This window comes from Solanum stenotomum, chromosome 12 (assembly GCF_019186545.1).
Source record: "Solanum stenotomum isolate F172 chromosome 12, ASM1918654v1, whole genome shotgun sequence".
In the NCBI taxonomy this organism is placed as follows: Eukaryota; Viridiplantae; Streptophyta; class Magnoliopsida; order Solanales; family Solanaceae; genus Solanum; species Solanum stenotomum.
In genome coordinates this window covers 32057937-32067005 of record NC_064293.1, presented here as the reverse complement: position 1 = coordinate 32067005, position 9069 = coordinate 32057937, and positions in this window count along the sequence as shown.

Genomic DNA, 9069 nt, shown 5'->3' with positions numbered 1-9069 from the left:
TAGGGGTGAAAAAATGAAATTTTGAAGTCGAAAATACTTTTTAAAAACAAACTTAAAAATTTTTTTGGGGAGTGGGGGGCTGGTAGGGAGTGGGTGGGGAATGGGTAGGGGGGTCGAGGGTAAGGGTGAAAAAATGAAATAATATTTTTAAAAAACAAACTTAATTTTTTTTCTTTTTGAAGGGGGTGGGGGCTGATAGGGGGCTGGGGGGCGAGGGTAGGGGGTAAACAATAAAAAAATGAAATTAGAAATATCTTTTAAAAACAACTTTTAATATATTTTTGGAGGGGTGGTGGTAGGGGGTGGGGGTAGGCGTGAGGGTGAGGTAAAAATATTGAATTTAAAAACAAATTTTAAATTTTTTTTGGGGGGGGGGGTGGTTGGGGGGTTGGTTTGAGTGTAGGGACAAAATAAATTGATTTTTTCAACAATTTTTTTTTTAATTGGAAGTTGGAAGAGAGTTTTGGAAAATGTTTTCCTTAAATTTTGAAGGGAAGTCATTTTCCTTAAATTTGAGGAAAATGAGTTGATTTGGAAAACATTTTCCAAAACATTTAACCCAACCAAACATGAGAAAATTGAAAAACATTTTCCGGAAAATGTTTTCCTTCATACCAAACACACCCTTAGTGATTATCTTAAGTACTTTACATTATATAGGAGAATAGTTTGAAAATTATCATAAGCAAAATACTAAAAAGTAGCATTTTAGTTAGTATAAATTATAGGAACCACATATTATAAGTAATAAATAACATTCTATCCCTTCTAGTTTTATATTTACCAAAAATCCCTTAAAAATGATGTTTGCGGGATACATAGCGTTGTGCACGGGATACATTAGGTTTGATACATTCCACATAGCGGGATACATAGCGTTGTGCACGAGATACATTAGGCTTGATACATTCCACATAGCGGGATACATAACGTTGTGCACGGGATACATGTGGGATACATAGCGTTGTGCACGGGATACATAGCGTTTGATACATTCCACATAGCGGGATACATAGCGTTGTGCACGGGATACATGCGGGATACATAGGTAAATAAGGGATTTTTGAAATTTTTGAAATAAGTAGGGATAAATGGATATTAAGGCAAGTAAAGGAGTAATTGAGTAATTTGTCCTTTTAGTTATGTACTAAAATGTTTTTCTTAAAATGTGTGTCATACCACAACAATTCGTTTAACATGGACTAGATGAAGTATTAAGTTGGAAAAACTATATAATTGCACAAATATTTCGATCATATTAACTAATTAATCTCCCTATATTGAAATAATTACATATTATCTCACTAATTAATAATTTTATACTAAATTTTAAATCAGATACATCTAAATACATAAATTTTTGCTATCAGATACACTTTGAAAAATAGATATGAACAAAAGAAAAATCTTGATTTTTATTCCTCTAGAATGAATGACAGTATTTCATTATAAGGTTACAAGAAAATTATACATGGTAAAATTGTTGGAAAACTATATGCACAGCGGAAGCATACCATAATCATACAACTTACATGAATAATAGACAACACATTGTTTATACTAGAACAAGTACAATCATGTTAGGGCATATAAACTTTCTGAATTTAATTTTAGAATTACCTCTTGAAGCATGAGCCGATACCTTCAAGTGAATCCACAAACTAGTCGACATGCTAGAAACTTCTAGCAAATTCATAAGCTAGTCCACAAACTAGACCACAGTTCTACGGTCTTCTATGGTGATTCCAAGTTCACTTCCGAACCTCTCAATACTTGGGTAGACAAGTATTTTATGGAAAAAATTATCTTTTTCAAGGGTTAGAAGAATCCCTATTTATAGAGATTTCTTCTTAGTCCAAGGAAAAAGAATACCATGTCTTTCCTTAGAATAGAAAGACATGTACATCTCCCTTTCCTTAGAAAAGAAAAAGTCATGTCCTTCTTCCTTTCGTTAGAATAGAAAAAGTGATATACTTCTCCCTTGCCTTAGAACATAGAAAGATACATATTTCTCCCTTTCCTTAGAATAGAGAAAGACACATACTTCTCCTTTTTTCCTTTACAATAAATTCTGAGTTCTAGATAAATATGGGCACGGTAGGGATCACAGAATTAATTACCGAGGCTTTCTATTATGAAAATAATTCCAAATAATTAATTTGAATTATTTTTACCATAATAAATTACAAATCATTCCACTAGAAATTCGTAATTGCACTCCTCTATTTATATTTTGAAATTCCCCATTAGACACTTTTATCTAGTGAAGTATTAATTTTATGTGTTGGCTTAGACCTTCCTCCCTATCGGATGAAATTGACATAAGTCATTATGTATTTAATCGTCTAGTTTTGATAATTTGTATTAACTCTCCTAAACTGAGTAATATAGGATTGGATCAATGTAACTAGAGGATTTTCACTTGACTTAAACTAACAGTAGACTCTCCATCTGAGTTAGGTCTGTATAAGTTTATGGAATGAATAATCGATCATTGTACATGTGTATTGCATGAGTAGTTCTCCAATCCCATCGATTGGCTATTCGAGATGCATGGATATATATGTATAAATGAGCCCTAAATTTTGTTATTTAGGATTATTCGAAATATTATGATCTATTTAAAGTATTATATCTCATATTCTCAATAGACTTTACACCCACTTAGTACTACTTAAGCTTTTCTTTTGGTAGAGATAAAGATATTAATTCAAAGAATGCATTGTACATGTACCTTATGTTAGAAGGAATTATTTTCAGTTTCTAACTAGATAAGAGATGAGTATTTAATATTTTTTGTTGTAACTCTCCTATCATTGAGTTTGGTGAATATTTTATTTCTTGTGGTATATTGATGCGTGATACTTTTATTAGTATTATTGCTCATGAATTGAATTATATTAATCTGTCTCATAAGAAAAAATATCTTTTAAATTGAATAAAACTTATCTGTACATTAGTGTCTAAGTCATTTATTCTGAATAGAATTTCGAGGTTGGTTAATGGATGAACATAACGGTTCATTGAAAGTGAAGTCACTACCAACATATGAGTCTTGTTTAGAAGGAAAAATGACTAAGAGACCTTTCCTCTTAGAAAAGGAAAAAGAGGTAGTGATAAGTTATAATTAATCTATTCTGATTTGTGTAATAAATGAGCATTTGGGCAAGCGGTGAATTTGAGTATTCTGAGTTTTCAAGAAGGTTACTCATGATATGGATATATTTTTTGATGTTTTGCAAGTCTAAATGTCTTGATAAACTCAAAATATTTAATGCACATGAAAATAGCATCATGAAAAATATATAAAGTCACTGCAATCTAATTGTAGTGACGTAAACCTCTCTGCAGAGCTCATAAGTCACTTATCTTATAGAATAATTGCATTTCAACTGTCTACACCAGAGACTCTATAATAGATTGTTGTAGAAGAGAAAAGAAGTAGACTTTTATGAAGATGATAAGATTAATTATTGATTTATTATTAGTTATTTTGAACAACTATAGAACTAGTTGGATTTGACGTAAGTCTAATCTGTGACATGTTCAGATATAGGACTGTTCAGCACATGTGCTGAGTGGGAGAATAAGAAAATTGGGATTAAGAACAGAATGTGTGTGTTAATTAGATATCCTAAAGAATGAAATAAGGTTTATTATAGTGTCCTAAAGAAAATAACAATTGTTAACGCAACTGTCTGATTTCTAGAAAAGGATCATTTAGTAAACCATGTTCCTAGAAGTAAACTAGTTTTACAGGAATTGAACAAAAAAATAACATATGAGTCAATTGTAAATTCAGACACTCAAGAACATCTAACTGGTATGTCAGAATTGACGTTCCATTGCATTTACGTAGTGGGAGAAACGTTATTAGACATAACAATACTACTACCTCAAGTAGTGAAAGTGATGTTGGACAAATTAAAGAACACTACATGAAAAGTAGTTAACATTTCATTACCAAAAGGTTTTGAGGAAAATATTAAGACTCAAGAACATGAAAGTGTGACTATTGTAGTAATACTTAGTCGTAGTGGGAGAATCATAACAAAGATTGATTGATTTTGTATATTTAAGAGGACTTTCATGATAAATCTCTGAAGATCTAATACAAAAACAATAAGTTACGACTCAGCATTACTAGACGAAGTTGCATAAAAAAATAACTTTGTAAGATCCTTTTGATAAGAAATATAAAAGGAATATTTGTGAAAGTTGTAAATGCATTGTTAACAGTCTAAGTGGGAGATTTTTAGGGCATATACTATTAATCATGTGTTTAAAAATAGTATTCTAATAATTTTCAAGATTAAATATCTTAGTGGGAGATTGTTAGGCTATATATACTATTAACCATGCATTTAGATATAGTACATTATAACAATCGTGATGGTTAAAAGTCTAAGTGGGAGATTGTTGGGATATATACTATTAACCACATGTTTAGATATAGTATTTATTATAGAATAATTATTTATTTATTTTAATAGATCATATATTCGTTTATGGTGCTTGTTTACTTATATAGTAGATGATTTAGTGTATAGAGTTTAAACTTATACACAGAGGATTAAATCATCGGTTCTTATAAGTATAAAGTTTTTTTGTTCACAATCTAAGATGGAAATTGGACATGTCATTGATACGATTGTAGCACAAGATTATATGTAGTTTATCTTGATTATGGGAATATTGATATAGTTCCAACTTCTTGTTGCTAGTGCATTTTGTATGTATTGAACGGGACCGAGTAGAGATAGTTGCTTTAGACTGACTGACAAAAGCAATTCTCTAAACTATTAAATGTACTTATATTCTTAATCCTGATATAAATATTATGATCTGTATATGTTAATCATCGTTTTGATTTATTAAAAGGTAAGATTCTAAGATGGGTCAATATTCTTGGTAGATTAGATGATGATAATATATATTGGTGAAATAATAAGTTAGTTGATGGAATTCATGTCTCGATATAGAGATTGATGATATGCCTTTTTGAGAAGCTTAAAAGTTTTCATCGTGTCAAACCTTGCAAGTGGATTTAAGAATCCGACACATGAAATAAGTTAAGCAATGCTCTAAAGGAAATTGATCATTGAATTAAGTTCGTCAGTAATTTAATTTATTGATTAGTATCTGTAATCTTAACATGGGAATTATATATGTGTCTAATGGGGAATTTCAAAATATAAATAGAGGAGTGCAATTACGAATTTCTAGTGGAATGATTTGTAATTTATTATGGTAAAAATAATTCAAATTAATTATTTGGAATTATTTTCATAATAGGAAGCCTCGGTAATTAATTCTGTGGTCCCTACCGTGTCCATATTTATCTAGAACTCAGAATTTATTGTAAAGGGAAAAAAGAGAAGTATGTGTCTTTCTCTATTCTAAGGAAAGGGAGAAGTATGTATCTTTCTATGTTCTAAGGCAAGGGAGAAGTATATCACTTTTTCTATTCTAACGAAAGGAAGAAGGACATGACTTTTTCTTTTCTAAGGAAAGGGAGATGTACATGTCTTTCTATTCTAAGGAAAGACATGGTATTCTTTTTCCTTGGACTTAGAAGAAATCTCTATAAATAGGGATTCTTCTAACCCTTGAAAAAGATAATTTTTTCCATAAAATACTTGTCTACCCAAGTATTGAGAGGTTTGGAAGTGAACTTGGAATCACTGTAGAAGACCGTAGAACTGTGGTCTAGTTTGTGGACTAGCTTATGAATTTGCTTGAAGTTTCTAGCATGTCGACTAGCTTGTGGATTCACTTGAAGGTATCGGCTCACGCTTCAAGAGGTAATTCTGAAATTAAATTCAGAAAGTTTATATGCCCTAACATGATTGTACTTGTTCTAATATAAACAATGTGTTGTCTATTATTCATGTAAGTTGTATGATTATGGTATGCTTCCGCTGTGCATATAGTTTTCCAACAAAAATACTAACCTTGGTAAGTAATATACATGGTAAATACAATTAAAGAAGATCATATACTAATATTATGTAATCAACTATACATAGTAGGTAGAGATTGTAATTGATGGTAACTAACATCGCTCCTCAAAATATACTGGTCAACCAACAGTTTATCATTAATGAACTCGTGTTATTTCTTTGTTTGAGAATTGGTGGGAAAAAAATCTATCAATTAATCTCTAGAGATCAAACATGAGGAAAAGAAATATCACTGTCATCAATTATTTTCGAACAAAGTGACAATCAATCTCGATGTCTTGGTTCATTCATAAAGAATTGAATTTGAGGCATAAATGTCGATAAAACATAGAGTTCTTGAAATACAGTGTTGAACCTTTTTTTTATAAAAGCAAATCTAAAACAGAAAATGCTCGAAATCTGATATAAAATATATGTCATCTAGAAATCAAGGGATGAGTAGATCTTAAACAAGATATCACCGTAAAACTAGTCAAACACATGCTCATGCATCGTATTACTAGACTTGATAGTCGGAAGTGGTCACTATCTGAGAAATAAAATTATATGAGTAGGGTCTGATTGATGGCACGACCCTACAAAGAGAAATTATATGGATAGGGTCGAAATGATGGTATGACCCTACACAAATAATAAAGTAGTCACCAAAAAGATGGCATGGTGCTACATAAATCAGATATGAGAAAATAGTCACCGAAAAGATGGCACGGTGCTACACAAATTGGATATGAGAAAGTATCATCGAAAAGATACACCGTGACTCAACTTTTGTGTACATAACTATTAGTCAGACAGACGACATCTATGGGTAATAGTCACAATTGGCAGCGAAAACTCTTTGATTCTTTACCAAGATCGAAGAAGCTCTGATACCATATGAACAAGAGAAAAACCTTGATTTTTATTCCTCTTAAATGAAGGAGATTATCTCCTTATAAGGTTACAAGAAAATCATACATGATAAAATACTAAACATGGTAAGTATTATACATGGTAATACAATTAAAGAAGATCATATATTAATATTATGTAATCAACTATATATATGGCAGGTAAAGATTGTAATTGATGGAAATTAATAATTGATGCATGTGAATACACTTGAATACAGTGTATATGGAAAAAATACACCTAATTTTGAACTGAATACGTCAAATACATGTATCAGGAGACCAAAATTTGGCACGATGATAATTTTGAAAACTCATGAACATGCACATATTAGGCTCTAAAAAAATGAAATTCTTACTGTTTACCTTATTAAATTCAGTAATGCTGAAAGTAAAAATCATCGAATAATATAACATTTAATAAATTTGACCAATAAAATACAGTAGAAAAATATATTTAACCTTTTTCTCTTTTTAAAGTGGTCAAAAAAGTTATAAAGTGAATTTATAAGTGACATGTGTCCCTATTAAACGGTTACCTCTTGGGTTCAATTTACAAAGTCCTTGTTGAACCACGTGGTCAGGCTATTCCTAGAACAACCATGTGTCACTTTCCAAGGGTTATTTTGACATTTTACTAAACTCACGGAAATGAAATACCTCTTCACATTTTTTCTACCTTCCCACCTAGAAATTCTTCTTTATAAGCTCCAAATGGCCTAATGGTTTCTCCACACTGAAACTTTCATAGGGTTTTTCTTTTTCCATTTTATAATTTTTTTAGTTTGAAATTCAATAGCTTTTTCTTGGTTTTTAGATTTTGCTAACATGGGGAAAACTGAAGAAAATATAGGAACTTCAAGGAATGTAGAGAATGAAATTGTGGAACTGAATTTAGCTTCATTGAATGGTAATTTCGATGTTCACTCGAAAAAAATGAATCGATTTTCGTGAATAACTAATGAAAAATATTCTTTGATGTTTTCAGGTGGATCGCAAGGAAATCTTGATTCATGTGTAGTTGAGGTTGAAACCCAACAACCACCTACTCAAGGTATCAAAATTTTACGAATTGATTTATCTAGCAAGTCCATTTGAATTTGCATCAAAATTAAAGTATGGAATAATTTACTTTTCCCCCTTTAATTATCGATGTGAAATCATCTTCCATTGAATAGAAATCATTCGTGTATGCAGAGAAAAATATTGCTAAAGAGAAGCTCAGAAACTTCGCACTCAACAATATGACTATTGTTTTCACCAAAGGTGAAGGACCAAATGGAAAGAATACTGAAGGATTTTTATACTCGGGTAAGAAGAGAAATGAAGTGAAGATAGTTTGTCTTTGTCATGACCATTTTCTAAACGCAGTTGAATTTGTCGAACATGCTGGTGGAGGTGACGCAGAAAATCCTTTTAAACATATATTTATTGACGGAAAACAGATTAAGTAGCTTTAATATCAATGTTATTTGATCTTTCCTTTTATTGTTGTACCGAATAAACTCAATGACTATTGCCCAAAGAGGCATTAGCTTTTGTATCGTTGTTATTTCATCTTTCCTTTTGTTGTTGAACTAACTAAAGTTTCTCCCATCAAAGCTATATTAAGGTTATTTTTCAATCATTCGATTTGTTTTTTTGCTATGCGATGCTTTTTTTTAAGCTTAATTAGAAGCAACTAACTGTTTCTATTCTACACAAATATTGATTCCCTATTTTTTTAATAAAAGAATTCGATCTCAAGCCACTAAACTAAATTAACCTTTTGAAAAACATCCTCAACATGAGAGATGAGAAGAGAGTTAAGTGCAAGTGAATATAACTGGACTATATCATTTATCTTAACTTGTTTAAATATTGTAAAAATATCATTTGTAATCTTTATTCGATTATGTGTAGTTTTGTTCCTTTCTTGTAAGATTTTAAAATATTAATGTGTTAATTAGGATTTGGGGTTTAACCTTTTAAAGGATTTCTAGGTTATTTTTTTACTTAGAATTTTCATTTGTTGATAAATCTTGAAACACTTGTTAAAATGCCTTATATTTAGTTGTTTTATTTAAGTGTTAGGTTTGGTGTTAACTATTTTAGATTTTTCTAAGTTTATTTGTAGAAGATGGAATTTTCATTTTTTGCTAAATTAACAATTATGTGTTAATAGTATATATGTTATTAATTGCAAATTGTGTTGCGTTGTTTTTTTTTTTTTTTTT